This window comes from Vulpes vulpes, chromosome 4 (assembly GCF_048418805.1).
Source record: "Vulpes vulpes isolate BD-2025 chromosome 4, VulVul3, whole genome shotgun sequence".
Lineage (NCBI taxonomy): Eukaryota > Metazoa > Chordata > Mammalia > Carnivora > Canidae > Vulpes > Vulpes vulpes.
Window position 1 is genome coordinate 108,608,433 of NC_132783.1, and position 24,754 is coordinate 108,633,186.

The following is a 24,754-nucleotide window of genomic DNA, read 5'->3' on the forward strand; positions in this document are numbered from 1 at the left end:
AGAAACCTGAACATATTGCCTCAGCCATGGAGGAGGGAGAGGAATTGATTGCAGGGCCCATGAACCTGGCTTCTTCTCCAGGAGTAGTACCATGGGGAGTGAGCCCGGGAAGGGTTGGCATGAGAGGAGGCAGCTTTGGGAAAGGTAGTGTAGTAGTGGCAATAATCTAGGTCTGGATGTCAGAAGGGAGAAAGGGCAGAGCTAGGACTTAACATCTTTTCTGGTGGGATAAGAAAAGTTTCAATGACATCACTTCTAAGTTCTTTTACAGTTGGAATATCTGTGAGTCTTAACACTCTCTCGCCTGACAAAGCTCATTTGTAAGTTAAAGGGAGGAGGAACACACTAGAGCCAGCTGGGAAATTCCTGAGGGTAAGGGTAGAAGCATGAATTGAAAACAATGGAAACAACTGATCCTTGTGGAGTTTAAAAGACATCAAGAAATGTCAGGCTGGGAAGAGAGTAGACCTCTTCTAGGACAGAATTCCTTGAAGCACAGGAGCCAGACCACTCACATCAGAATCCTGAGGGGAAAAGTTTTAGAATCTGTATTTTTAAATCTCTGGGAATCCGAGAGTTTCATGCAGAAATCTGCATTTTCAAAATCCCAGATCATTCCTATGAATCTGAAGATCTATACATCTCTGATCTGGAGAGAGGAAATACTAACTTACCAGGGCAAGGATATAAAATCCCCAATGCTTAGATTTGGAACCTGAGCAATGATTGTTTTTTTTTTTTTTTCAAAGATAATTTAACGCTTTATTTTAAGACCACCTGTGGATTTAGTGGAACAGTCATTAATTGGCATGACTAAGTGCTTGTTAATAATAGAGCCGGAGTGTATCATTGTGCTTTTTTTGCTGATCTCCCCAACACAGACGAAGAAATGAAATCTCTCTTTTCAGCCTGGTGCTCAGATTTCAAAGTGTCTCTCAAGTTTCTCCCCCTCACCTTTTTTACTGAGAAAAAAAGGTGGCGGCTACATCTGTCATGAGACAAGCTGGGGCCCCTGAAATAGGGGTGCAATATAGCTAAGTCTCTGGCATAGAGATATAGCTGCTTGGCCTGGAATGAAGTTACCCTGTGAAGCAGCTAGACAAAACACCCATATTCTGACACTTGGTCTTCGAATTTCTACAAGTTTCTAAATCAATCACCAGAAAATGGATACTCTCTGGTCTCCCATATCTGGGCCAGGTGCCCAAGTTCTGGCTCTAATTCAGGGGCTCCCTCTCAAAATAAATTGGAGGGGCCAGCACCAAGTTGATGGAGACCAAATCAACCACCAACCAGCTAACAGCATAGGCAGCCTCTCTGGGGTTAGCTCTGGGTACCTGAGCTGGTTAGGCCAGCCCTGCCAGGGAGCCTTGAAGGAAGAGGAGGAGGAGGGTGGAGATGCAGGACTTGGAAGAAGAGCCTAGAAGCCTTGGAGAGGGTGGGGCTAAGCAAGTTTCTGTAGCAGGAGAGGAGGAAATGTTTTGGAGGAATTGTGTTGGGTTGGGCTTCTAAAAGCGGTTGAAGCTGCCTGCTCCAGCCAGAGATGGGAAGAAAGTTTTTACTGGCACTCACTCCTCTTTGAAGGGATAACTGGAGGTGGTAGCAGCCCAGGCTCTCTCCTTTGTGTCCCACCAGAAGGAGTCCTGACTCCCCCTGTCATAGCTGTGGAGCTTGTACCAAGGAAAGAGGAGGTAAGCATCCAACTTAATACTAAGACTGGGGGTTGGTCTTTTTCCTTAGCTCTCTCTACCACTTGCTGGCCTAGAGCAGGGTGTTACTTCAAAGGGAGCCTTTGAGCTTGTCCTTGGCCTCATCCCCAGTACCCTGGGTCCTGGGGGCTGGAGCTATGTCCCCTGTTAGCCACCAGCAGCGTCAGGCTCCCAGGGACTCTGTCTGGGGAGCTCTTTGCCCGTGCTGGAAAGCCCTGTGCGTTTAGTTGACTGGGTTATGAGGGCAGGTGGTAATTCATCTAGGTGGACTTGGCTTTTTCTACATGCTGATGAGAAGGCAACCTCTGCCAATGTTTCCTATAGTGAGGAATTAATTACTTGTATGACGAGTCATAATGTACAGGCATTGGTCATTACCTATATTATTCCAGCACCTCTTCCAAAAGATTACAAAATCATTATGCAGGATTTTGAAGTAAGTGCGCATGTGTGAGAAAGAGAGAGAGGGACAAATTTCGTTTTTTGATGATGGAGACTAAAAACTGTAACAGTGAGAACTTATTTCAAGCTTATGGTTTGTAAAGCATGAGGGTGAACTACTTTTTATCTCGTTGCAAGTCCCTGAGTCAGGTGTTGGTATTATCTACAATTACTGATGAGGATGCTGAAGCTCAGGTTAAATGACCCTAACCAATGTTTGCAGGTCCAGTCCATGCTCTGGACTTAAATCAATGAGGTCATAATTAGTCTAGGATCCTCCAGATTCAAAATGTACAGGGCTGTTAAGGGACAACCACCTATAAAGAGGCTTTGTAAGGAAGCTTTCTCCAGTCAGAACAAAGCTGACAGCCTCCATCTCCTGTTGCCATATTCAAGAAATAATTTACACCTTGTCTCTACTTCTCAAGCTTCAATGTCCCCTTCTTGTGAATTGGAGACTATTTGGAGTCCCCTGTCAGCACTATGTAATCTACATGATCCGTGCCATTAAGAATTTAGAGACTGTGCAGCTGAGCAGTGGAGCTGGTCTTTAAAACACCAGAGCCCATGGTGGAAGGGGAAAAAGAATGCACTCAGAGGACAGACCGTGGGCTTGTGCACTATGACCACTTAGAATTAAACCCAGTGTCCCCAGAATGGTTTACCAGACCTCTTATGACCTCACCTCTTGCCCATGCCCCAATCTTACCTAATATAAATCCCTCAATTCATGTGAGCCAACAACACTGGCTGCCTATATTCTTTTCCTCCTTGGGACCTGTGTGCCTAGTCTTCCTTCCATTTGGAACACTTTGCTCTGGACGTTTCCTATATTTGTCTTTCTTCAGTCAGGTTTCAGCTCAGCTCAAATGTTGTCTGTTTCAGAGGGCATCCTAAAATGCTCATTCAGCTCAAAGTTAAAATGGGCCCAATATTGCTATTATCACCCCCAGTTATGCTCCTTTCAAGTTAATTATTTTTGCAATGCTGATGACCATCTGAAATTCTGTCCTTTTGTTTATTGTACATCTCCCCAGTAGAACACAAGTTCCATGAGAGAGGGGAGCCTCCAGGTCTTCTGCCTGCTGGACACTCCTGGATCCCCAAGGCTTAGCAGATTTCCCAGTAATGGCCAGAGCTGGGTTAACAGGGCAAATGAATAATAGAAAGGATCAGGAGATACCTTGACCACCAGGATGCCTCCTTCTCATTCAATACCTCCCCTCAAACTCCCTTGACAAGGCAAAAACCATTGGTCTAAAACTGAAATAAAAAGCACCTGAATTTTCAAGTGCTCAAGGGGCACTTTATTTCATTCCTGGGGTAACATAGGGAAAAAAGCTAAATGGCATTAAGAGGACTTAGTTTCCTGAGAAATAGCAAGGTATGATAAGGCTGGTTCACTATCCAGTGTCAATAAACATCACTGCCTCTGATTTAGCTCAGCATGCTCTTCTGAACCAAATGTGGTATTGATGAGAGCCATGACTGCACACTCACCATGCCAATAAGATTTCAGAAAGCTAAGAGTGTATCCTTCCAGCCTTGCTTCATCAGGTCACTCATTTAAATTCTTATCAGGCTTCGCTCACCTATCTTTTGCTATTTGGGGTATCATTTATAGGGTGGGAAGAGGCTTATATTTGGGACTAGGGGATCAAAGTCTTTCTATGGGCTCTACCACTCTGCAACTGTGGGCAAGTCCCTTAGCGCCTCCATTTGTCATGTTTCTCCTCTGTGAAATGGACAGAGGACAGCTGCCCTCTGTCATAGCCTGTGAGGTGGTTGTGAAGTGCAGATATGATGCCAGTTCATTGGCACAATAAAGAAACTAGCACAATAAATCTCTTGCTCACAAGCTACCTAGCCCTGCAAGCAATGCGAAGCAGAGAATACACAGGTGTGTTTGTTTTGGATAATTTCCCTTGCAGAAAATCCACAATTTTAAAAGAACTCTATGAGAGGAAGAGACTCTTCTGTAGGATTCCCTTTCCCAGGCAACTACCTCAAGAATCAACTTATACACTTTAATTAACACCCAGCTTATTTGCTTTGCAGTGAAGAACATTAGAATCCAGCCTAGTGATGCTGCCTTCTTGGCAAGCACACAGCATTTGGCAGTATTTCACATGCTGGTGGTTTTTATGGGTCCCTTCTTACACTTATGTGTTCTTCATTGTAATGTATGTTAAGCCTTCCTGGCATCAGCCCTAGCCCTATTTAAAAGATGATTTTATATCTGATCCTCAGGTTGTTCTATAATTTTTTTAAGGTACTCCTTATCTTGTTCTATTCTCTTCTTGGTTTGAAGATTTTTTTAAATGCCTTTTTTTTTTATTATTATTAGAAGCCATGCCAGAGTCCTAATGATTTTCTGGGGGAGAAGGGGCCCATAAGCAAAGTTGTATCATGGAAAGAGAACTATATTATTTGGAGATCTGGGCTTGAATCCTGGCCCTGTTTCTTAGTAATCCTTGTCCAACTTCTGGAGCCTTGCTGGGGATAATAGCAATATGAGCAGTGGACTTCTGTTGAAGACTTACTAAGTGCTAAGAGGATTCCTTGAATAATTTCATGTGATATTTATCCTGATGATCTTTGTGTTTGGAAACATGTTCCAAGACATGGAAGGATATGAGGTCATCAGGTAGTGAGTGATGGAACCCAAATTTGAATGCATGCTTGTTGACTTGAGAGCATGTGCTCTTACCTCCCAGGCTTATTGCCTTCTACTCCAATACACTACCCAGGGATCTTTCTTTATACACAATTTGACATTACTGGGCCTGCCGCCTTACAGTCTGTCATCTAATGAGATGATGCATATGAGGATTCACTAAAATTGTGCAGTTTTACTTCATTTTTCTTGTGTACCAAAATTTAGAAAAAAATACTCTGTAAGGACGACTCCCTTTCTCTAGTGGCCTTTGAAGAAAATGATAAATATTTTTATAAAGAAAGCAAAATGGTGCATCCTGCCCAGAAGGAATATGAAGATCACTAGCTCCAACTCCAAGAATACGTTGGATAAGACTGGACCCAAACTTTCTTATAAATTCTTAAAATCTTTAGGAGAATGTGCAGATCTATATGCTATGCTAGGGACTGATAGTCGACATTGACTAACTACCTCTTCAACACTGAAAGAAACATTTTCCTCATTATTTCATGTGGCCATTCATCACAGTGGTAAAAGATGTGGCCTCGTGGTTTACAGTGCCTGGCTCTTCATTTGCTAGTCTTGTGACTTTGGACAAGTTTCTCAACCACTTTATGTTTTAAGTTCCTAGTCTATGATTGAAGATATCACTGAGCTTTTCCTCTAGTGTTGTGAGCATTATAGAAGTGGATACATAGACGTGCTGGAACAGTTCTTGGTATGTAATGGACTCTCAAATATTTGCTGCCACTGTTATTTTCCCTCAGCCCTTCTATAAGTGAGGCCCTCTCACCCCCATCCTATAAATGTAGATACCAATGAAGAGTCAGGTCACACGACTAGAACCAGCATTTGAACTTCTGTGTTCATCCAGAGCCTTTCCTCTTCTATGTTCTATTTCCTCAATAAACTCCCAAGGAAATACCAATATCTCTGGGAACCTGCAGTTTGATGGGAGTTTATACTCCAAGACCAAACCTACTTTCTTCCCATGCATGTACTCAAAGGTAAGTATCGGTCTCTTTAGGCTGGTGAATAAAGTGTTCTCTTAAAAATGACTAAGTTGTATCTCCAGAATATCATCAAACCAGCCAGAAATTTTTCTTCTATTCAGGATTCTCTCTATGGGCAGGCAGCCACACTGGACTTGAGGTAATAAGTTTGCTCATTAAAAGCAATCAGTGGCACTACTATTTGCCAAGATAGAGTGCTGACCTATCCAGTTAAGGGGCTTCTTTTAGCTCTAAGAGAATACCATTCTCTGCTGGTTTAAATTTGTAACTTCTCTTGAGTAAGTACCATTGTTGGAATAAGTAACCAGGATAAATTTTCCAGATATCTATCCTGGGCTTGTCAAAGACCAATGCCAGCATTTGTGCTCTTTTGGCTGTGGTACCCAGTTGGATGTTGGAGTTATTTTACAAACTCCTTCTCCCTATGAGTGAAGACCTGCCTCTGCCAGGATCCCAGCCACAATGTAAGAGCACCATGACTCCTGAAAAGTAGCCATCCTTCCTTTGCCTGCCCTAAGTTTGCCTGTGTCTTAAAAATCTCTCAAATAATGGCAGTAATTAATAATTAACAACTTCCTTTTATTAAGTACTTTCTATGTGTGAGTTTACTTAATTAGTTCATATAATCACAACTTTCTGAAGTAAGTTCCAGTATTATCCTCTCTATTTTAGGGAAGAGGAAGATAACATGTGGAAATCTCATAAACTTGGCCAGGGGCCCCCAGCTGAACATGGCACCACCAGGACATAAACCCAAACCTGTGTGACTAAATACCCATTCCTTACCTCTATGTTTAACTGCTCCCAAACTCCTCCTGCCTGAATCACCCTCACCTAGTTTGATAACACATTACTGATTAGCTGTGGAAAAACTCGTTCTGCTGGGCCTCCTCACAGGGGATGTGGACAAACCTGCCTCACCTGTTTCCCTGGACCTTCCCGCCCTGACCTGGGTGGTGAGCTTATTTTTCCTTTTGTCTCATCCAGACATAGTTGAGCTCCTTAATTACTCAGCTTCGCCTTCCCTCCCTAACCCTTTAGTCACTGGAATATCCTGGTAGATAAGCATGGGAGAGAAGTCTCCGTCCTTCCAAGGGCTCCCTTAGCCCACTCCTTACCCTTTAGAAAAGTAATCTTTTTGTATTTTTCTAATTCCTTTCCTTTCTTGTTCTCTTTTCAACTTGTTTTAAGAGTAAGCCAGATTTGATCACAGATCATAAAGCATGTTTTCAATACTGTGAGACAATTCAGTAATTGGTATCTTAGCCTGAGCAGTGGCCTGTGAATTCTGTCTTTTACAAAAGCAGACAAGATGGTGGTCTTCATTGTAGCTGTCTATCAATTGTTGCTTATGCAACAGGATTCTTACCAGTAAGGAATGCAGAAAGGAGTTGTAGAAATCTAGTTAATTCTTAGATACAATGCCTTTTAATGCCTATGAGATCTTGCACAAATTATTTTCCACAGTAGCATAACACTGCTTTCACTTCATTCAGCTCTGCATATTTTACTGACATTTCTACAATGTCCCAGGCACTGACCCCTGTGTGTATACATTTCACTTAAGTCTCCCACCAACATAATGAACTAAGTACTGTAATCATCACTTTACAAATTAGAAAACTAATGTTGATCAACCCAGTTCTTTCAAAGTCAAAATCCATTCTATGGACCAGCATAATAACTGGCTGATGGTTCACTGTTAAATTGTTCCCTTTCTACCACAAGAACATGCACAAGTCTTTATCTTGTGCAGCTCATGCTGAGGACATTTTTCCAAGCCCCAGCAGACTGTATTGCTCCTCCTCATTTGCTAGTCTTCCAATCGATGACTGGAGCAGCTCCAGCCAGTGCCCAGATCATCACTCATTATCCCTTCTGTTCAGTCTGCTCTCCCTGTCACAGAAAGAAAGACACCTCATCGATGAGGGTAAATCATTTTTTGTTTCTAACAATTGAGAGATCTAATACTTATTCTTCCTTCTGGAAATACAACCATCTATTTCTTCTTCCTCTGCATGGTAGAAGCATCACCAGACACTGTTGCATTTCCAGGACATTGCAGGACAGAAAAGCAGGGGCTGTATGTGGATAAGCTGAATGAGCCACAGAGTTGTGGGCTTGGAGGAGACCCGTTAGTACTTAAGTCCATGAGTACAGGAATCAACTCCATCTCGTCTGTCACTGTTCCTAAATACCTAGAGCAGTACCAGACACATAGGACAGGATCACATCTTATTCAATGAATCAGTATATTAGCACCTTAAAAAAAAAAATGTGTCTGGGATCCCTGGGTGGCTCAGGGTTTAGCACCTGCCTTTGGCCCAGAGCGCGATCCTGGAGTCCTGGGATTGAGTACCACGTCAGGCTACCAGCATGGAGCCTGCTTCTCCCTCTGCCTGTGTCTCTGCCTCTCTCTCTCTCTCTGTCTATCATGAATAAATAAATAAAATCTTAAAAAAAAAAAGTATCTATTACATACTTGTTTTCTTAATACTCTGTTTTGCTTAAAAGTACACAAAAAAAATGTGTGGTTGAAGTAACTGCTAGGTCATTGGAATTCTTAAATTTGCGAACAGTTTCTTTTATTATTGAAAACTGTTTCCACGCCCACCTACACTTTGAGTTAGTCCAGACTCTGTTTTAGGATAGAGTTCATTTCCTTTCCATGTAATAGCACCATCTCTCCTGTCATGGCTCACACTGAGAGTCCTATCACACACACTCTACCTCTTTCCATCCCAGGTGGGAGGTTGGCTGGATGGTGACCACCTGAGTATCCCAGAACCCCACTTTTTGGCCATATCCTCCTTTTTTCTTTGCTTCCAGGACTATGATTTCCCCTTACTGAGCACTAGCAATCAACCAGGCACAGTGCTAAATATCTCTATATACTACTACATTTAATCATCCCAAGATCTTCACCTTATCATTTTGCAAACTTTAAAAATACTAACAATTGGAAACATAAAGTCACATGCTACATGTCCCTAAGCTTATTGATGATGAGCCCAGGCCCCCATGTCAAGTCTGTGCGTGTTACACAACCTCCTATGTGAGAAGAACACTAGTCCTTTTCTGACTTTCTCAAGCCAGATACCTGCCACATGAAAGATGTGATTTTTCTAGAAGGGCACTTTCTAGTATCGCTTACTGTGAAGTGCTTGGGGTTGAGTTCCCTATATCTATTAGGAAACACAAAATCCCTTAAAGGACCTATGCCTTCACTCTTGGTTGCCATCCTGTTAAGGATGACAGAGGAGATACTGTGTGGTCTGAGAAAAAACAGCCTCAGTCCTTAGAAAAAGGACTACAGGTCATGAGGCCTTAAGGGAAGGCCATTTCCACTGCCAAATGTGTGGAGAAGAAAGTCAGTTGGGAGCCCAGAAAGAGGGTTTGCCTGGGGAGTGGGAGGGTCCTCTTTGGTTCCTCATGACCATTGTCACAACTTGTGGCTCCACCAGGGGCAGCCTTCACTAATACTTACCAGACATTGTAATTTCAACAGAAATGAGATTTGTTTAAAAGGCAACTACTCTAAGTGGAAAATTAGTATTATCACAAACAGATCAACTGTAAAATTAAATAAACGATCACAGAACCCCATGAGTAAACTCTACCCAGACAGTGCTATCTATGGAAATCTCTGGCCCTGAAATCCGTTCTTGGTTTGTCTAAAAGGAGAGTTAAATATTAACTGGCACCATTTTGTGCATATGGAGTTTCAGTTTGGGAGGCTTTGGAGATGGAAGGTGGTGGTGACTGCACAGCATTGTGAGTGTACTTAATGCTACTGAATTCTGCACTTAAAATGGTTAATATGATAAGTTGTTGATATATATATTTTACCACAGTGGAAAAGAAAAAGGAATAAAGCAGCTCTTTGTGTACAGTTATAAAACAACCTTCAAGATATCTTAAGTGAAAACAAAAGCTGAACTGTGTGATTAAAATGCTGTAACTTGCAGTTCAAAAAAAAAAAAATCTCACACATCTATACTTGTATATGAAAGGATCCCTATAAAAGAATGATGATATTTGATACCACAGAGGGAAGGGGCTCCATGGGGTGGGAGGAAACAGGGAGGGAGGGTCATTGTTTGCTGTTTAAGGTGTGTTGCATGTGCACCCGAAACTCATTCCAGTTGATAATATTTTAAACCCTAATAAAAATGATTGACTAGCAGTATAATGAAACTGTCTCCCTGAAGCAGTTTCAACCTTGGCTACACCCTTGACTGTAGCTGCTCAAAGTAAGTTTCCCTAATGAGCAGCATCAGCACCACCTGGTTACAAATGAGGCTCTCCAGCCCCACCCACAGCCATGGAATCAGAATCTGTCTTTGACCAAAATCACCCAGTAGTTTGCAGGACATGAAAGAGTGAGAAGCTTGGAAGCAGGATTAGACTAATCTAATCCTGAGGTGGAGCTTGAGCCTGAAGTTGATTAAAGCACCCTGGGTGATTCCACCAGGCAGTTGATGTTGAGAGCCACTGACTTAATGCAATTGGGAAAAATGAAGAGATTGAATTTCCCTATTATGTGATTCACTTTTATTCAACGTGGTCTCTGTGTGCCTTTTAAAAGTCATTACACATGCCATACTTGAGAGCACTGGTCTCAGATCTCACAAACATCACAGGAACATGTAACACTGAGATTCACCTGAGCTTGATGGGAAAAAAAGTACTCTTTACTAGCTTTGAGTACATTTTTCCCCTTCTATAAAATAGAGCTCGGAGTTCCACACCAAACACATGCCAATTAAGGATTTTTTAATCCAGGAATATAGCATAATGTCAGGTCATCATAAAATCATACTTTGGAATTATGAAGATATGCATTGGAATTCACAATTCACCTTCTGAACCCCCTGCCAAATGGGGTTAACACCTACGTTATAGAGCTGTGTTATTTAAATGAAATAGTGTAGATAATGCTTGATGCATCCTATGTGATTGCTCACTGCGAGATGACAATTGTTTATGGGTGTTTATGGTCCACTCTCCCCTTCCTGCCATGTCCTGTCCTGGGCTTCTCTCACTGTCACCACTCCCTCCACATTTGCTTATCTGCCTTGAGCATCTCTTGTACAGATTACATTTCTCACATTGCAATTGAAGCTAAGGAACTCGCCTTCTACCTCCCCTATCTCTTGACAAACAGAAAAAAGCTCTGCTGTCTCTTACCAAATTATCTGACACATTTCTAAAATACAAGTGAAACCTCATTACATGGATGAACAGCTTTCCATCAGCTCATTCCTAGCTCCGATATTAATATAATTGTTGCTGAGACAATTCCTAGCTCCGAGTTGGCCTCGGAGGCAGACAGGAAGGCGTTGTTGTCAGCGTCCCGAGGTGGTTGCAAGTGCAGAAAGCTGGTGGAAGCTGCTAGGCTTCTGCATGGGTAGATGATGCTGTATAGTAGATGCCATAGGTTTCCTTCCACTGCTGTGACTGGTAACAGCTGTAGGAGAGGGATAGGGTGTCCAAGTCAGAAATAGAGGTCCTTCCCCCACAGCACCCAGGATCATCTTTTCAAAATGCAAATCTGAACATGTTGAAATCTTTCCCTAAAACCTGATGAGAGCTTCTTACTATTTTGAGAATAAAGAGTGGCTTTCCTAATAGGGTCTACAAAGTCTGGCTTCTAGATACTTCCCAGTCAACTCCCCAACTCCAATTGGTCTGATCATTGGGGTGTCTTCCTCACTTAACTGAGTTATTACTTTGTGTGAATCCTGATTCCCTGGCCATAGACCAAGTCTAATTTTGTGCAGTCTTGTAGCCTTAGGGCCTAGTTTGTAGCAGACGCTCAATAAATATTCATGGAAGGAAAACGCATGCAAGGATGTTATACAAGGGGTTCCTGCCTAATTTGCCACCCCCTGCTTTGCAGTATGTCTCCTAGTAACATTGAAATGCTGGCAGTTACCTAAATAGGTACCAGGCTATTTTCTACCTTATAGCTTTTGCTTGACTGGACCCCCTGCCTAAGATTATCCTCTTGCTTCTCACTTTGTCTAGGAAATCTTACTCTTACACAGGGATTTTCTCCAGTAAACTGTCCTTGACTCACCAACCTTCTAGGCTACTCAGTGTTGCATTGCACTCCATATATTATCTCTCATTTCACTTAAGCCCATTCCAAGTTTGTATGTCTTTCCAACACCTTGAGAAAGAAGAAATGGGATAATATAGAGTGTGTGTGTGGTATGGTAGATAATGAGTAAATAGGGTGTCTATGTGAGAGAGAGAGAGAGAGAAAGAGAGAGAGAAAATAGGTCACTGATATTTCATGGTGAATAAAGATGTATGCCTTACAAGCTTGATGCTTTTGTACTTGATATTTCCTCCATCTGGATTCTCTTCCCAAATCTTCCCCTGGTCATTTTATTTATCCTTCAGACCCTCAATTTAGTTATGTCACTGCCATATGGAAGTTTTCCCTGCCCATATACTAGACTCCATCAAATCTACTTCTATATATTCCAGCTCCTTATGTTTCCTTTATGAAGCAGATTACTCTTTCTAAATACACACTGTATTCTTAATTTCATTTGCCTCCCCTATTATACTGGCATCTTCCTGAGGACTGGCTTTGTCTTCCTTCTAGCTTAGTGCCTGGCATCCTGTAAGCGCTCCCTGGAATGAATGGTTGATCATCTACAGCCCTTTCTTGTTCCTGAGTATAAAAAGAGAAAATAGAAAAGAATGCCTAGCTCCCCTTCCTTACTGCGGTCCTGTGACCCTGTCCCTCAATTGGCAATACATAGAAACACCCCATCCCACATGCAGTCATTCAGCAGGGCAGGTACTTGTAGGGAATCATTGTGACTGCTGGTCCCCACCCTGTCCCATGGTGCTTTTCTCCCTGCTTTAATCAGGCCACAGTTTTCTAGAGCTTGTCCCTTGGAACACTCAGCCAGGTCCAGCTGCCAACTGCTGAGGTAGCAAAGGTACAGGATGACAAACCCAGAAGGGGAGGCAGGTGGCAGGGAGGAAAACAGAGTTGTGGCTTGTAAGTAGGTATAGCATCCTCAGACATGTACCGTCTGGAATAATGAGCCTTACCAGACTTGGGGCTGGCAAGGGAGAACCACTACTCTCTTCCTCCTCTCACTGCCCTTCTCAAAGCAGATCACTGGTGTGATTGGACTTGAGGAGTGTAATACCCTTCCAGGTGACATCACACCCACAGCCTAATTTTATCACTTGAAGCTGAACATTTCCCTATCATTGACATTGATAGGACACTGATGTTCCTGACATTGCCAAACCACCACCAAGTTTTTCATCCTTTTATCCTCCCCAAATGCAGACATAGTAAGAGCATCACAAAGACTTGGATTCTATCCCAGCTCTTCCACCTGCTAATTGTATGACCTCAGCAAGTTTCTGAATATCTCTGAGCCAAGACAAGACAAGTTTGTTTGTCTGTAGAATAGGGATATACTGCACCTCATAAATTGTTGTAAAGTTCCCACCTCAGGGAATATGGACTAGGTGGTCTACCTATCTCCCACCCCCCGTCTCTATGGTAACCGTAGGGCAGTTCTGGGAAGTCAAAACTCTCTTCTACACAGAAGGCAGGCTAATGGAATGAAAAGAGTTTCCTCTCCAAAAAGTGTGATGGTACTAGAAAATATACCTGAGAGCTAGCCCTGAGCTAAAGCACGTGAACAATAAGTGCTTTATTCTCTTTATATGAATACCCCTTACCTAGATGTCCAGGGATTGGCTCTCTAGAGGGTATTGCTCCAAATGAGCTTTCCTCCCCATCTTTGAATGTTATTTCATCATACTTCAAAAAGCTTTTAAAGACAAAATTTAATATGATTTGAAGAAGTTCCAATGACTTGCTCCAGGAGTGACTTACTTATTAGGCTGGCACAAGAACTCAGGTCTCTTGATTCTGAATCAGTAACCTTTGTTCTTGCAGTCACCATGGTCCTACATCATCCCATCTTCTAGGCTCTCCAATGGTCTGCAGCTTGTGTTGGGCACAAGCCTCAACAGAGCTCTCTTCTAGGGTTTATGAAACGACCTCTGGCTAGCTTCCCTGAGATCAGTCCCCATGCTGTGTCCAAGAAGAGAAGCCAGCTATTTCCTAGGTCTAAACCCTGAAAGGAAGTTTTCTCATGGTCCTTTAAAAAGAGAACTGGGCAACGTCACCAGCATTTTATTAAAATTATGATTTCTACATCCTTGATCCCATGTTGGTAAATTGTTTCCCTGAACAGCTGTATAATTAGTATCTATTCATATAGTCATGACTACATATAACATCCCATTTTTCATTAGTTGGTTCTGTTTATAAGTCTTAACTCCCCAGTTAGATTTGTAACGTGTCTGGAGAGTGGAATACTGTTTTATAGTCTTTTTTGTCACTGAGTCTTACACAGTTCCAAACATTAACTGAGAAGCCTCAGTTAACCTTCTTCAAATCAAAACACAAAAACCTCGTTAATTTTCTTTTATAAATAAACATATACATACATACACACACACACACACACACACACATGCACACATATAAAGGGCTTGTGTTTTTGTAAAAGTATGTTAAGTCACTTAGGCAGTAAAACAATGAAAAATCAGGCAATTAATAGCTTCTGATAAATGATTGGTAATTAAATTTTATGACAAATAGAACAGAGCCAATCTATGTTCATCTTAGAAAGAAACAAATATGTCCCTTGAATTGCTGCAAATCTTTCAAACAAGGTATACATTTATTTAAGCACCTTCCAAAGGGACCTAGTTTCAGGGATTGCAATTTGCTAAGAGATTGGACTGGGTATTTCCACAGCAAATAACTCCATTTACATTACAACCAGGCCCAGTAACACTGCATGCCCTGAATAACTTATTAGTATCAGTGCAAGGCATCTAACCTTATAAAAAGCACAAAGCATAAAGAATACATAAAGGAGATACAACACTCAGGTTCTTTACATTTCTTCAACTCTTTTAATTTGTTTTTGCTAGCACTCTCCTTGTAGGGCTTTAGGGGAAATGAAAGAAATGAGTTGTATGACCAAATTAGAATGTGAGATTTGGGCCACATGGATTGAAGTAAAGAAGATAATGGATGAACTGGTTTAACAAGCTCAGAGTGGCCAGCACACCACTGAATGTATGCAGCTTTCCTTTTCTGGAAGCCAGTTATATGAGGCTTCAGTCCCATGGCAAATGTCTCTGGTGCCAACTCTGCCCCTGGGATCCAACAAAGTTCTGAGAAAGGGGAGGAAATAAAATAAGCCAGAGGGAATCCCTCTAGCATCCTACTTTCTCCATCAATCTTAGCTCTTCAAATTTTAGAAGTAGGCTTCCAGGGAGCAGCAAGTCCCACTGAGTTTTATAGAGTGGTTAAAGTCAGTCCTGCCTCAGGGTACAAAAAGCATGGACCTCAGGCTGGAATTTGGATCTCCTAATTCCCATCCTGGTGCTAGTTTCATAGGAAGATGAGTAAGAGATCACTTATCTGTTTATCTATCTGGAGACTTATTTGAAGGAGTTCTCAGTATGGTGTATGTGTGTCTGCAATTGAGGTATAATTGACATATAGCATTATATTAGTTTCAGGAGCATAACATAAGAATTTGATATTTGTATATTTTATGAAATGATCACCACCAGAATAAGTCTAGTTAACTTTTTTTAATGTGACGACAATTTTTAAGATCTACTCTCTTAGCATCTTTCAAATACATAATACAATATTAACCATAGCTACTATGCTGTACATTATAAATCCATGACTTATTTCATAACAAACTTGTACTTCTTGATCCCCTCCACCCATTTTTCTTTCCTTCCCCCCACTGCTAGCAACTCCAATATCTATTCTCTGTATCTATGAACTTGTTTTTTTGATTCCATATGTGAGATCATAGGATATGTGTCTTTCTCTGACTTATTTCAATTATCATAATGCTCCCAATATCCATCCATGATGTAACAATGGCAAGATACCCCTTTTTATGGCTGAATAATATGCCATTGTATGTATATATGTGTATGTGGGTGAGAGCATGTATGTACACACACACACACACACATTTTCTTTATCCATTAATCCGTGTTGATAGATGCTTAGGTTGCTTCTGTATCTTGATTTCATTGCCTTTAATGAAGCTTACATTTCAATCAAATCTAGATTCTATTACAATCTGCAGAACAGCTAATGTATAAGGGGCTTTGGGATGTTGCCCTGGAACTGAGTCATAAGCCATCTGTTCTCTTGCCCTCACCAAGCCAGTGGCCTCAAAAGCCATCTCCCTCATCTAAAGTACTACATTTTTTAAGACTCATTTATCAAAGAAGCAGGAGAAGGTACCTTCTGAATATGCAGACCCTACTCTTCAAGGTTACACAGAGCACTGGAAAGTGTGGCATGACCGGTTAGATGGCCCCACTGAACCATTCCACCAGGTATCTTTAGGGTCTCAAGAGATAGGAAAGCATGATTACTTAATACCATCTAGAATCTGACAAAGAATTACAAAAAATATCCCCGTCCCACAGATGTCCCATATTTCCTTGGATAATTTATTTTTCATTATTGTACCTTAATCCTTAAATTTTTTAAATCCAGATTTACCCTGTGAGAACTCACATTCATTTGTTATGCTGAGTACACAGGCTCTGGCTTACCTGTTCCCATCTCTGGCCAGTGCTCACACAACCCCTTCCTACGTTAGTGGAAGTGATCTCTCTCTACTGGGGTCAAAGCTCCTTGGTAGGGCTTGATTTTTTTTTTTTTTTTTTTGTCTTGCTCTTACATCTGTACATATAGTATGTTTATTTAAATATTTTTCAACCAGAATAGATTAATAACCATGATGCTAACCACATTGTCTTCACGCTTACTATTTGCTAGACACTGCTCTGAGAATTCTACATGCATAATATTTAGCAAGCAGGTCACTGTTCCCTCATAGGTTAAGTAGAAATTTTACCATATTTTTTGTCTAAAGAAACCAGGTTGGGTCAGATGGTCCCTTAAGGTAAATTTAACCCCCTGAGATTATAATCCTTTGAAATGCTCCCATCTCTGACTTCCTGAAGAGAAAGATTTTTGTCTTGAGTTCTCTTAAAGGAAGAATATCTCTCGTAGTTTGCTTTTTAAGACAACTGTTTAACCAACCTCACAGTCTATCGATGCATCAGACTCTCACATACTTTGGGTAAAGCTTCAGTGTGTCTGAGCATGTGTCCTCCTCTGCCCACCCAAAACCATCTGCTAAAATCGGAAATGACCTTGAGGCATTTAGTTCAGCCTCCTACTTCCAGGCAGCTCTGGACTTAAGCATCCTGACCATGCTAAACAAAAGGAGCTCTCTTTCCTCAGATTTTATTTATTTTTTTGAGAGAGAGAGTAGGAGAGAGAGAGAGAGCATGAGCAAGAGAATCAAGGTGGAGGGAAAGGGAGAGAGAATCTCAAGCAGACTTCAGGCTGAGTGCAGAGCCTGACACTAGGCTCGATCTCACAAACCTGAGATCACAACCTGAGCTAAGCAAGAGTCAGATGCTCAACTGACTAGTCATTCAAGTGCCCCCTCAGTCTTCCTTTATGACTCATTTCTTTTCATCCTTTTCTCTATCCAATTTCTTTTAGGTCAATTGAAACTCAGACTCTTCCTTTTTTTAGGGCTCAGCCATTGTCTTTTTTTTTTTTAAGATTTTATTTATTTATTAGAGAGAGGGTGAGTGGGAGAAGGGACGAAGGAATAGGGAGAGAGAATCTCAAGCCAGATTGTGAGCTAAATGTGAAGTCCGGTACAGGGCTCAATCTCACAGCTCTGATATCATGACCTGAGTCAAAACCAAGTGTCGGTTGCTCAATGGACTGAGCCACTCAGGTGCCCCTCAGCCATGGTCTTAAACCTGGGGCATTAAAACAGAGATGACAGAGAAAATGTGTAGAATTTTAAGAGTTTTCAAAATGCAGCAGGAGAGATGGTTTTGAGTTGTATCTTCTTTGTCCTCTAAGCCTTGAAAAGATGTGTAAGGGAAATTATAATGTTAAACCTAGATATAGAAGACATCTGAAGAAAAAGTAGTTTAAAAATCACCCTCTTCCTCTGGTCAGCTTCAGGATACTGAGAAAGTTTCTTCACCACTTTTTAAATAGCTATGTTATTTCCTTGATTCTAAGTCACACGCTTTTTAAAAAAATTTATTTATTTGAGAGAGAGCAGGAGCAGAGGGGAGGAGCAGAGAGAAAGGGAGAAGTAGACTCCTTACTGAGCAGAGAGCCTGATGTGGGCTTAATCTCAGGACCCTGGGATCATGACCTGAGCTGATGACAGGCACTTAACTGACTGAGCCACCCAGATGCCCCACACATATTTTTTTGTTATCAACATTTTTGGATTTTTTTTTGGGGGGGGGGAAGACAGCAAGTGAGTGGGTGGGGGGCAGAGGGAGAGAGAGAAAGAGCAGAGAGAGAATTGTAAGCAAGCTCCATGCCCAGCACAGAGCCGGATGTAGGGTCTGCTCTACTGACACTGAGATCATGACCTGTGCCAAAATCAAGAGTCTGATGCTTAACTGAGCCACCCAGGCACCCTTGTCACCAATGTTTATTAAGCAGATTCAGCCTTTATAAGTTTTAGACCCATTCAATGCAGTGTTTTCCCCTTCCCCTTTAATACTTCAATAAATTATTGAATTGTCTTGGCACCCACAAGTATTTTAATTGGTCTTTCTACTGAAATATAATAATTCTTGCTTAATTTATGTGATGGTGAAGCCTGAATGAGGCTAAACTTAGGGTATTTTGAAAATTAAAAAGACCCATAGAAGTACCATTATTATTTAATTGGTTGAATATTTACTGAGCATATACTATGTATCAGACTTTGTTTTCCATATAAGGGCTAGAGTATTGAAAACAAAATTTAAAGTCTCTGATCTCATGGAGCTTTCTTTCTACTGAGAAGAGATAAAAAAAAATATACACACAAATAAGATTCAGAAACTGATGAATACTATGAATAAAATAAGATAATAGAGAAATATTTGGGTAGGGCCATTTTGTCTAGGAGAGCCAGGAAAAGCCTGCCTGAGCTGAAACCTGAATGTTAGAAAGTAATCAGTCTCACCTCAAAGAGAAAAGGATGAAAAAGCATTTCATACAGAGCAAACACATAGGTCCTGGTACAATCCTGTCAAGAGTCTGAGGACAGTATGACTGGAATACAGTGGGTAGGTAAGGAGGAACAGGAAGGAGAGAACAGAGCAAAGACCGGATGGTATATGGCCTCTTAGGCTATGATCAGGAGCTTACATTTTACTTATCCAGTCCCTGCTTTTAACAAATTCAGGAACAAAAACCCAAAGATGAAGTGACTTGTTCAAGGTCATTGAAACACTCTATGGTTTTCAAAATTAGATCTTTTCACTTCCTGACAGTTGTTCTGCTCTACTGAGCTGCTTGCAAACAGTTTTCATGTTGATCAGCTGAGGCGTTCAAGATAAAACTTGACATTCCTTTGTATTCTTTGCAATTGTGGTTTTCCCCACGTTTTTCTAATGTATCATTTTCCTCCAATTAGGGATGAATATATTCTCATCACTTGGCTGTTTTATAAACAAAAGCCAAAATAGAAGAGATTCCAAGCCATTTAAGGCAACATTCGTTGTTAGAATGCTGAAGTGGTCCAGATAGGAGACAAAAAAACTTGATGGGTGGCTCCGCAAACCAACTTATCTAAGTTATTTCTATTGCTAGTCCTTTGGGAACAATACAATTTCAAACCCTATCTGACAAGATCCTGCTCCTGAGTTCAGGTCACTGATTGTCTCAAGAGAGAGTCTGCTAAAGCTAATTGTAGCCCTCCACCAGGTTCCTCTGCTGATTCCCAGTAGCACACAAGTTTATACATCGTGCTATACTCACCACAATTATAGCTACTGTCACCATACAACAGTATCACAGTATCATTGATTATATTCCCTATACTGTATCTTTGACTCCTAAGATTTATTCATTCCATAACTGGAAGTCTGTACTGCTCACTCCCTTTCACCCATTCAAACATCCCTCTACTCCTCTCCTTTCTGGCAACCATCAGTTTGCTTTCTGTATTGATGGATATGACTTTGCGGTTTCTTTATTCATTTATTTTTTTCTTAGATTTCACATAGAAGTGAGATGCTATTTGTCTTTCTCCGTCTGACTTACTTCACTTAGCATAATACCTTCCAGGTCCATCCATGTTACAAATGTCAAAAATCTCGTCGTTTTTTATGACTAATATATATATATATTTTTTCATTCCACATCTTTTTTATATACTAATCTATTAATGGATGCTGGGTTGCCTCCCTATCTTGGTTGTTGTAAATAATGTTGCAAATATATCTTTACCAATCAGTGTCTTTGTTTTTGTTTTTGTTTTTTTGTTTTTTGTTTTTCTTTTTTTTTTTTTAGGTAAATACCCAGTAATAGAATTACTGAATCATACAGTATTTCTTTAAAAAAGATTAAAAACTGTGAGTGAGCACAAGCAGGAGAGCAGCAGAGGGAGAGGGAGAAACAGGCTCCCCGCTGAGCAGAGAACCCAAAGCTGGGCTTGATCCCAGGACCCTGAGATCATGACCTGAGCTGAAAGCAGTCACTTAACTGACTGAGCACCCCAGTTCCCCCCATGCCTATTTCTATTTTTAATTTTTTGAGAAAACTCTGTATTATTTTCCACAGTGACTGCACCAATTTATATTCCCATCAACAGTGCATAAGAGTTCCTTTATTTCCACACCATTGCCAACACTTGTGTATTTGTCTTTTATATTCTAGCCATGATAGCAGGCATAAGATGATATGTCATTGTGGTTTTGATTTGCATTTCCTTGATTAACAATGTTAAACACCTTTTCACGTATCTGGCCATCTGTATGTCTTCTTTGGAAAAATGTCTAAGTCCTTTGCCCATTATTGAATTGTTTGGTTTGTTGTTTGTTTTTTGCCGTTAGTTGTATAGGTTCTTTATATATTTTGGTTATCAACCCCTTATCAAATATGTCATTTGCAAATGCCTTCTCCCATTCAATAGGTTTCCTTTTAATTTGTTTGTGGTTTCCTTTGCTGTGTACTATCTTTTTATTGGGATGTATCCCAATAGTTTATTTTTGCTTTTGTTTCCTTGCCTTAGGAGCTATATCTAGAAAAATGCTATGGCCGATGTCAAAAAAAAAAAAACCAACTACTACCTAAAAGTTTTATGGTTTCAAGTCTCATATTTATGTCTTGAATCCATTTTGAGTTTATATTTGTTTATGGTATAAAAAAAGTGATCCAGTTTCATTTTTTTTGCCATGTAGCTATCAAAGTTTCCCACACCATCTATTGAAGAGACTATCTTTTCCCCATTATATATTCTTGCCTCCTTTGTCAGATGAAATGACCATGTAAGTATGAGTTTATTTCTGGGCTCTCTATTTTGTTCTATTGATCAATGTGTGTCTGTTTTTATGCCAGTACCATACTGCTTTGATTTCTACAGCTCTGTAATATAGCTTGAAATTTAGAATTGTGATACTTCCAGCTTTGTAATTCCTAAGATTGGTTTGGATAGTTGGAGTCTTTTATGGTTCCATATAAATTTTAGGACTATTCTAGTTCTGTGAAAATTCTATTGGTATTTTGATAGGAATTTCATTGAATCTGTAGATTGCTTTGGAGAGTATAGACGTTTTAACAATATTCTTCCAATTCATTAACGCAGAATATTTTTCCATTTGTGTCATCTTTAATTCCATTCACCAATGTTTTATAGTTTTCAGAATGTAGATCTTTCACCTCCTTGATTAAGTATATTACTAGATACTTTATTCTTTTTGGTGCAATGCTCAATGGAACGATTTTCTTATTCTCTTTCTGCTACTTAACTGTTAGTATATCAAAACACAACCAATTTCTGGATGTTAATGTCATATCCTGAGATTTTACTGAATCCATTTATTCTAATAGTATGCTTGTGTGTGTGTGTGTGTGTGTGTGTGTGTGTGTGTGTGTGTTGCCTTTAGGGTTTTCTATATATGGTATCATGTCATCTGTAAATAGTGACAGTTTAACTTCTTCCTCACTCATAAGGATGCTTTTTATTTCTATTTCTTGTCTGATTTTAGTAGACATCCAGTACTATGTTGAATCAAAGTGGCAAAATGGACATCCCTGTCTGGTTTCTGATCTTAGAGGAAAGTTCTCAGTGTTTCATCATTGGGTATGATGTTAGCTGTGGGGCTTTTATAATGGTCTTTATTATATTGAGGTATGTTCCCTCTAAACCTACTTTGTTGAGAGTTTTCATCATTAACAGATTGTAAAATTTTTCAAATGCTTTTTCTGCATCCATTGAGATAATCCTATGATTTTTGTCCTCTGCTTTGTTAATATAGTGTAACACACTGATTTGTGAATATTGAGTCATCCTTGCATTCTCAGAATAAATCTCACTTGATCATGGTGAATTATTCTTTTAATGTATCATTGAACATGGTTTGCTAATATGTTGTTGAAGATTTTTGCTTATATGTTCATCAGGGATATTGGTATGTAGTTTTCTTTGTGGTGTCTTTGGTTTTGTTATCAGGGTAATGCTGACCTCACAGAATGTATTTGAAAGCTTTCCTTCTGCTTCAATTTTTTGGAATATTCTGAGGTGAATAAACTTGACATATTTGATAGAATTCACCTGTGAATCTATCTGAAGTCCTGGACTTTTAGTTTTTGGTACATTTTTGATTTCTCATTCAATGTTCTTACAAATAACTGGTCCATTCACATATCCTACTTCTTCCTGATTCAGTTTTGGAAGATTATATGTTTTTAGGAATATCCATTTCTTCTAGGTTGTCCAATTTGTGGCATATAATTTTTTACAGAATTATAATCCTTCATATTTCTGTGGAGTGAGTTGTTTCTCCTCTTCCATTTATGGCTTTATTGATTTGGATTCTTTCTCTTTCTTGATGAGTCCAGCTAAAAGCTTCTCAGTTTTATTTATCCCTTCAAAGGATAGCTTTTGGTTTCATAGATATTTCCCAGTCTCTACGTCATTTATTTATACTCTGATCTTATTTCCTTTCTTCTTTGGGAAGCACATGATAGGTATGTATCAAGGACTTTTTTCTGGGAATCAATGGGTCAGCCTTGCCCAGATTTTTCTGCATCCCCCAACAGGTCCTTGTGCACAGCAGGAGACCAGGGCACTGCCAGGGCACATGGAGAGGGCACACTCTCCATGTGTTCTCCATGGACACATGGAGAGTCCAGGGACTACACTGACCTCTACCCACTTCAACATTAGCTGTTCTGCCAAAGAACTTTCTGTGCATAGGGCCCCCAGAACCCTCTGGCTTACACCCACTTCAGCTTCAGCTGTCCAGCGTGTCCTGTATGTATAGGACCATTGGACCCTTTGACCTGCATCTCTTCAGCTTCAGCCATCTGACAAGGGTAGCCCCAGCACAGAGTGCCCTGTGATTTCCAGCCCATACCAGCCACAACTCCAGTTGGCTGGTCAGAGTAACCAAGTACACACAGTCTACATAGGAAATGACTATATATAAGACCATTTCTTCAAGTTTAGGAGAATTAGGAGCTGTTCTGCCTAATTCATATAAATAAATACAGTCAAGCAGAAGAGGAAACAGAGGAATGTGATCCAAACAAAAGAATAATACAAAAACATCAGAAAAAAAACTGAATGAAATGGAGAGAAGAATATGCCTGATAAAGAGTTTAAAGTAATGAGCATAAAGATGCTTACTGGGCTGGAGAGAAGAGTGAAAGAACTTGGTGAGATCTTCAAAAGAGAGATAAAAAATATAAAAAGAACCAGTCAGAGTTGAAAAATTATAACTAACATGAAATGCACTATAGGAAATCAACGGAATAGTGGATCCAGAAGAATGGGTCAGCAATCTGGAAGACAGGGTAATGGAAAGCACCATTAAGAATAGAATAAAGAATAAATGAAAAGAATAAAAAATTAGAATAGGTTAAGGAATCTCTTGGACAACATCAAATGAACAAACATTAGTATTATAGGGGTCCCAAAGGAAGAAGAGAGAGGGAAAGGGGCAGAAAGCTTACTTGAAGAAATAAGAGCTGAAAACTTCCCTAACATAGGGAAGGAAATAGATTCAGATTCAGGTAGTACAGAGAATTCCAAATAAGATGAGCCTGAGGAAGTCCACACCATGACACATAATAATTAAAATGTCAAAGTTTAAAGATAAAGAGGGAATTTTAAAAGAAGCAAGAGAGAAGCAAAAAGTTATGTACAAGAGAAACCCTGTAAGTCTATCAACTGATTTTTTTTAGCAGAAACTTTGCATTTCCACATAATGATAAATAGATCAATCCAACAAGAAGATATGACAATTGTAAATATCTGTGCACCAACATTAGAGCACCTAAGTACATAAAGAAATATTAACAGACATAAAAGGAGAAATTGATGGCAATGCAATAATAATAGGACATTTTAATACCCTTCTTATATCAATGGATAGATCATCCAGGCAGAAAATCAATAAAGAAACAGTGTCTTTGAATGACACATTAGACCAGATAGACATAACATATACAGAACATTCCATCACACAACAAAATACACAGTCTTTTCAGATGTACATAGAAGATTCTTCAAGACAGATCACATGTTAGGCCACAAAATAAGTCTCAATAAATTTAAAAAGATTGAAATCATATTATGCATCTTTTCTGACAATGTATGAGATTAGAAATCACACACACATACACCCAAATGCACGCACACAAATACAAAAGTAGGGGGAAAAAAACCCATAAGCACATGGAGGGTAAACATCATGCTACTAAACAATGAATGAGTCAACCAAGAAATCAAAGAAGCAACAATACATGGAGACAAATGAATACAAAAAGACAA

General features: G+C 40.1%; 1 long non-coding RNA gene across 1 annotated transcript in view; it reads left to right on the forward strand.

The window, feature by feature from the left end:
• Positions 1–1,464: 1,464 nt before the first annotated feature.
• The window catches only part of LOC140598657 (uncharacterized), a 47,815-nt gene continuing 24,525 nt past the window's right edge, over positions 1,465–24,754 (forward strand). Inside the window, exon 1 of the long non-coding RNA XR_012001195.1 lies at positions 1,465–1,691. This is a non-coding gene — a long non-coding RNA (uncharacterized lncRNA). The remainder of the gene's footprint in view (positions 1,692–24,754) is intronic.